This window comes from Carlito syrichta, unplaced genomic scaffold (genome assembly GCF_000164805.1).
Source record: "Carlito syrichta isolate Samal-C Ts95f unplaced genomic scaffold, Tarsius_syrichta-2.0.1 Scaffold315748, whole genome shotgun sequence".
NCBI lineage: Eukaryota > Metazoa > Chordata > Mammalia > Primates > Tarsiidae > Carlito > Carlito syrichta.
The window spans coordinates 411,629-419,612 of NW_007259844.1; positions in this window are offsets into that span (position 1 = coordinate 411,629).

The window sequence follows — 7,984 nt, forward strand, 5'->3', positions numbered from 1 at the left end:
AACAAACTAATCTTCGACAAAGCTACCAATAACAATCACTGGGGAAAGGAGACCATATTTAGCTAACAGTGTTGGGAAAACTGACTGAACACATGCAGAAGAATGAAACAGTATTGCCATATAAAAAAGAAACTACAAAGGGATCAAAGATGTAAACATAAAACTCAAGTGAAAATACTCCAGAAGAAAACACAGGAGATACCCTTATGTACATTGGAATAGGTAAACAATTCTTGACCAAATCCCCAAAAGTGAATACCATAAAAGACAAGATAGACAAGTGAAATCTCATCAAACTGAATAGCTTTTGCATGCAAAAGAAACCTTCAAGAGAACAGGGAGACTATCACAGGATCAGAACAAATATTTGCTAATTATGTGTCTGACAAAAACCTAACAACCAGGACCTACAAGGAATTCAAACGAGTTGAAAGGAAAAAAAAAATCCTGTAAAAAAGTCAGCAAAAGACATGAATTGACATTTTTCAAAAGAAGATATACAAGCAGCCAACAGATTCATGAAAAAATGCTCAGTCTCACTAATCATCAGAAAAAACCACAATGTGATGCCAGATAACTCTAGTAAGGATGGTCCTCATCAATAAATTTTTTTAAAAAATAGATGTTGGCTAGGACAGAGAAAAGCAAATATTTCTACACTGCTGATGGGAGTGCAGGCTAGTTCAAACTCTATGAAAAACAATGTGGCAATATCCAAAAGAACTAAAAAGTGATAATACAGCAATACCTCTCCCAAGAATATACCTGGAGGAACATAAATCAGTGTAAAAAAAGAAAAATAGGCCTGCACATGCATATTTATAGCTGCACTATTTACAGTAGCAATAACAGAACCAACCTTACTGCCATCAAAAGTTGCCTGGATTTTTAAAAAGGTAGTACATACACATAATGGAGTATTATGTAGTCATAAAGAAGAACAAAATCATAGGCTTCACAACAAACTGGATTGAGCTAGAGATCATCGTACTTAGCAATCTATCACAGAAAGAAAGAACTAAATAATGCATGCTTTCACTCAAGTGAGACTTGAACACCAGTTACATTAGCACAAGGGAGGGAGTAGCAGTTACAGGGCATTTCCAGGGGAAGAAAGGAAGGAATAGGCATGTAACAAGTCAAAGGGCACCTGATCCTAAGCCAGGGGAAGTGAGGGCCAGTTAGAAGCCCAAACTTCCTGTGTATGCAGCCTACTTATGTAGTTAACCCTTGCTTGTACCCCACATCTCTATAATGAAATAATTTTTTAAAGGCAAAGAATAGCAAACTGGATTAAAAAAAGCATGATCCAACATTCTGCTTCCTCCAGGAAACCCATCTCACTGCAAAGAATGCCTATAAACTAAAGATAAAAGACTGGAAAAATAACCTTCCAAGCAATTGAAAAACAAAAAAGAACAGGGGTCGCTATTCTGATAGCAGACAAAACAGAGGCAAACCAATGAAAGTTTAAAAAGATGCTACCTAATGATATAAGACTCAATTCACTTACAAAAAATATCTACCTTAAACGTATATGCACCCAACATAAGAGCACATGATTTTATAAAACAATTGCTGCATAAAGTAAGAGAGAATATGGACACTCACAGAATCATAATCCAAGACTTCAAAACCCCACTAACAGCCCTAGACAGATGACCAACACAAAAAAATCAACAGGGAGATCTGGAACCTAACTCAAAGCTGACCAAATGGATCTAATAGACATCTATAGACCACTCCATTCAACAACTATAGATTATATATTCTACTCATCATTCGTGGAACATACTCCAAGATTGATCACATTCTCAGTCATAAATCAAACATGATCAAATTTCAAAAGGTTGAAATAATACCAAGCATCTTCTCAGCTCATAATGGAATAAAAATAAATATTGTCACTAACAAGATTCTTCCACAAAGACATGCACACCAAACAGCATGCTGCTGAATGACTTTTGGGACAACACAGAAATCAAAACAAAAATAAAAAGATTCCTAGAAGCAAATGAAAGCAAAGACAAATGTTATTAAAATCTCGAGGGAAATTCATAGCATTGCATTCTCATATCAAGAAAATAGAGAGCTCAAAAGTAAACAGTCTAATGTCATACCTAAGGAATCTAGAAAGACAAGAATAGTTAAAGCCTAATTTCAGTAGAAAAATTCAGATTACTAAGATAAAGTTACAATTGCAGGATATAGAAAACAAAAATATCACAGAAAGGATCAGCAAGACAAAAAGCTGGTTCTTTGAACGGATAGATAACATTAATAGAGCCTTAACCAGTCTCACTAAAAAAAAAAGAGAGAGAGAGAGAGAGAGGGAAAGTCCAATAAAAATGATTAGAGCAAAAATGGTGATGTCACAACTGACCGTGAAGAAATTCAAAAATTATCAGAGATTATGAACATCTGAATGCAAATAAACTAAAAAATATAAAGAAAATGGAGAATTTCCTGGCATCATACAATCTTCCAAGAATGAAACAAGAAGAAATTGAAATCCTAAACAGACAAATAACAATCCAGGAAATTGACTCTGTTATAACCACCCCCCCCCCCACCCCCCTACCACTTCCTCCACACTCACATACCCTGGGACCAAGAAGATTGCTTCTCAGCTGAATTCTACAAGACATAGAAGAAAGAGCTGAACTACTCCTATGAAAGTATTCCAGGTAATTGAGAAGAAAGGAAATGTTTCTAGCTCATTCTATGAAGTTCATAGTATTCTGATACTCTAAACTAACAAAGACCCAACAAGGAAAGAGAATTATAGGCCAATTTCCCTGATGAACACAGATGCAAAAATTCTCAACAAGATTAGCACATTGGATCCAAAAACACATCTCAAGGATCATCCACCATGACCAGGTCAGTTTCATCCTGTGATGTAGGGCTGGTTCAACATTGGCAAGACCATAAACATAATTCCGTACATTAAGAGGTGGAATACAAGGAACTAGATGATTATTTCCATAGATGCAGATAAAACATTAGATAAAATTCAGTGTCCTTTCTTGATAAAAATCCTTGAACACCTAGACATAGAAGGAACATTCCTCAAAACGATAAAAGCCACCTATGGCAAACCTGCAACCAATATTTTGCTTAAGGGGCAGAATCTGGAAGCATCCCCCCTAAGAACTGGAACAAAACAAGAATGCCCAGTCTCATCCCTCCTATTCACTGTAGTACTGGAAGTCCTAGCCAGAACAATCAGGCAAAAGAAGAAAATCAGGGGTATCCAAATAGGAAAAGAGGAAGTTAAATTGTCCTTCTTTGTAGATGATATGGGTCTATGGAGAACCCTAGAGTCTGTCAAAAACCTCCTTGCACTGATAAATGACTTTGGTAAAATCTCAGGATACAAAATCAACATGCAAAATACAGTAGCATTTATATACACCAACAACATGTAGGCAGAGAACCAAACAAAAAACACAATCTCATTCCCACGGTCACACACACACACACACACACAAAATTCCTTGACATCTACCTAACCAGAGAAGTGAAAGACCTTTCAAATGGGAATGAACAATGCTGTTCAAAGAAACCAAGGATGATGCAAACAAATGGAAAAACATCCTATACTCATGGATTGGAAGAATCAACATTGTCAAGATGTCCATCCTACCCGGAGCAATCTATAGATTCAATACAGTACCCATCAAGTTTCCAACATCATTTTTCACAGACCTAGAATAGCAAAACAGAAATTTATATGGAAGCAAAAAAAGCGTGAATAGCTAAACCAATCCTCAACAAAAGGAACAAAGCTGCAGGCATCACACTTCAAGATTTTAACTATATTACAAGGCTACAGTAACAAAGACTGCATGGTATTGGTACAGGAATAGGCCCAAAGACCAATGGAACAGGACAGATATTCTGGAAATAATAACATAATCTCTTAACATGCTCATCTTTGACAAAGTCATCAATAACAAACACTGGGGATAGGAAACCATATTTAGTAAATGGTGTTGGGAAAACTGACTTGCCACATGCAGAAGAATAGAACTAGACTCCTATCTATCACCATATACAAAAATCAACTCAAAATGGATTGAGGACTTAAATATCAAACTATAAGAATCCTAGAAGAAAACATAGAGAATACCCTCCTGGACATTGGAGTAGGCAATGAATTCATGATGAAGTCCTCACAAGCAAGTGCAACAAAAGCTAAGATAGACAGGTGGAACATTATCAATCTGAAAAGCTTTTGCACAGTAAAAGAAACCATCAAGAGAGCAAAGGAACAACTTGCACAATGTGAAAAAATTTTTACAAGCTATGCATTTGGTAAAGACCTAACATCCAGGATCTACAAGGAATTCATATGAACTGAACAGAAATACAAATAAACCCATTACAAAGTGAGTAAAAGACTTGAACTCAAATGATGACATTCAAGCAGCCAAGAAACACATTAAAAAAATACTCAGCCTCACTAATCATCAGAGAAATGCAAATCTAAACTTCCATGAGATACCACCTAACACTGGTAAAAATGGCTCTTACAATAAGTCAAAAAACAACAGGTGCTGGAGTGGCTGCCAAGAAAAGGGGATACTTCCACATTGTGGGTGGGAATGTAAGCTAGTTCAAATTCTATGGAAAGCAGTGTTTTGGTTTCTCAAAGAACTAAAAATTGAGCTTCCATATGATCCAGCAATCCCTCTTCTGGGAATATATCCAGAGGAATAGAAATCACTCTAACAAATAGATACCTGCACACACGTGTTTATTGTTGCACTATTCACAATAGCAAAAACATGGAACCAATCCAAATGACCAGTGAAAGTGGACTAGATCAAGAAAACGTGGTACATATACACGATGGAATATAATGCAGCCATGAAGAAGAACAAAATCTTGGCCTTTGCAGTAACCTGGATGCAGTTGGAGACTATCATACTAATTGAACTATCACAAAAGAAAGAACTGAACACTGCATGTTCTCACTCACAAGCAGGCCCTGAATCCTAGACACAATATCATAAAGGTAGGATCAGTAGATGCTAAAAATTGCTAAGGAAGGAAGTAAGGGAGGGTGGGAGAAGGGAGGGGTCACATAGCAACACAATGGGCACCTGATTCACTACCAAGGAGAGAGGAACTGCTAGGAGCCAAAACTTCTGCATGCAACCTACTTATGTAGCAAATCCTCACTTTTATCCCACAACTTTAAAATAAAATTTAAAAAATAAAAAATAAGCTTAGCCCAGTTTGACTTGTCTCTCAGGTATTGTTTTACATTTTATGTATAAATAAATTGTATATGCATAAATATCAGATATGGTTCATATAAATATCTATATATTTATTTTTATACATTATTCATTTTAAATGTAAATATAATTTATATTTTACTTTAAGGTATCACAAAATACTTTTATAGTCAGATGCAGTTTTTTTAATACATAAAAACTTCTTAGGATCAAGGATTTGAGATTCTGCTAACCTCACATCACAATTTTGAAGCTACTGATTTCTAAGTACAATTTACATTGTAGACTGAATACCTGACAACTACAAATTATGATCAAATAACAGGTGCCTGCACCTAGCTCTGAGCAGCTCACACATGTGGGAATGAAAACCCCTGCAAAAAGACCACGTTGGCCTTCTCAAGACTCATTAAGTGGTAGTCTATTAAAAAGTTCCCTAAAATTTGAAATAACATAATACGTTCCATCAAGAAGCACAAATGCTGCCTTTGACAGACATTCCATCACTTACTTTCCACTTACTGCTAATCTACAACAATTTTGTATAGGTTTAATTTAGAAAAGGTTAACATTATTTGGGATGAAAACTGAAATAATAGTCTTGATTTCTTCTTCATCAAATCTTATAAAAATTCAAATTATTTTTTAATTGAAATAAAAAATGAATTTTAAAGTCCTACATATGCATGCACCAATATCCCCTAAAATTTATTTTAAAAATGATTTTCTTTGAATTCAATTAGAAAGACCAAAGGCACCTTTGAACCACAGTTCAAAGTACAGTTCCTATTAAACTCACTAATGAACTTTTACTTAGTAAACTTAAAACCTCCATGAAATTCCTATCACTTATTGAAAAATCTTGAATCTTCTACTCATTTCAAGAAGTAAATGACTTTAAAGTAATTACTTTATGCTGATACATTAAGCACTTCTAAGAGAAGTTTACTAGTCTTTCACTTAACCTGTTGTTCCAGCTTATGCTGACTTAACAAAGCTGTAGGCATTGCTGTTCTTTAAGCCTGATATGGCCCTTGCCATTAGTACTTCTTAGAGAAGAATTAATGTGGAACCATAATACATAAATCACTTGGAATGACTGATTAGGACATTTGCCATAGAGACAGGTGGATGTGGTGGAAAACACTACATTACTTATAACCATACAATATATTTTATCTGGATTCACATTTAAACAGTGTATATTTTTCATTGTATCTTCTTTTTTTTTTTTCCACTTAATGTAGCTCTCATTCTTAGGGAAAATAGATGGCATACAATTCTTAGTAATCTTTGATGTCAAAAGTGTAATTAATTAAATAACAAACTAATTATTTTATTTTGTGTTCTTTACACTATAGCTGAGGAACATTAGAAAAACATGTTAAGCACTATAGTTGTTAAGCTATAGGGCTTATCTCAAAATCTAAAATCAGAAAGTTATTTTACAAACAGAATTATACTGAAAGTTGAATCATGTTAAATATTGTTTAACAATTATCAATTCGATTATAATTATCGTCATGTTCATGTTTATCGAAGGATAATCAAGCTAATAAGTTCATATTTTTACCTATGATCCCCTCAGTTCTCTAAAGTACATGTGAAAACAATAAAGAAAGAAATTATGTAATCTTGTCCTGCTTACACTATATGGAAATATATTTTCAAATTACTAGTTTTAGAAGAAAATATATTTTCAAATTACTAGTTTTAGAAGAATATGTCAGAGAAATGATGTAATAAATAACTCCTTCAAACTTGTATCTTTCCATAGAAACATGAAAAAAAATTTAAAAACTGTCAGGACCAAGTTTGTCAGAATTGTGAAAAGTACTAAAAGATTTACATCAACCAAACTAACCCTAAATCAAAAAAACTGAAAAAAAAACCAAAAACCAAAGACTGTGGTGTTTGTACTTGTCCTTACCTCAAACCCTGAATGGCTTAGCAATGTTTTTGAAGACAATGGCCTGAATTATTAGTGTGGGCCATCGGTTCCTGGTTCTGGAGGGAGTATAGCAGACGTTATTTGTAAATTATTGTGTCTATCTATTCTAACCAATGGGGGGAACTCTTGAAGAACTAATACAAGGGATTCCTCTCTGTTCCACATAACTTGGAATTTACTCAGGGTAAAATAGTGGCAGGCAGTGATTTTAAAAAAAAAAAGTAAGGCAAATGAAAAACAAGCACCTGATGGTGCAAAAGATTATTGCTGAGAAATACTATTGACCATTTAAAGTCTGGATAGAGAATTTCTTTAGGAAATTAAGACATTCAAAAGCATACTCTAGACTGGGGAATTTAGAAAACACTGCATGTTCAGGGAGGGTGCTTAGATAAGACCTAAGAAGACCCTAAGTTTTTCCTGTGGCTGACCTATAGCTTCAGCATGAAGAAACTACCCAAGAACCTTTCCAAGAACCTATCAATGACGTTAAGTGAGGCCTTAATCGATCTAATAAGGGATGAATTTCCAGATTATATACTCTTACAACTCAACAACAAAAAGACAACCAATTGGAAAATGAACAAAAGACTTGAATAATCATTTTTTTCCAAAGAAGATAAATAAATGATCAAGAAGGACATGAAAAGATGCTCAATGTTATTAGTCACTAGGGAAATGCAAATCAAAATCTTAATGTGGTATCAGTTCACATACTCTAGAATGTGATAATCAAAAATGGAACGTAACAAATGTTGGTGAGATTGTGGTGAAATTAGAGCCC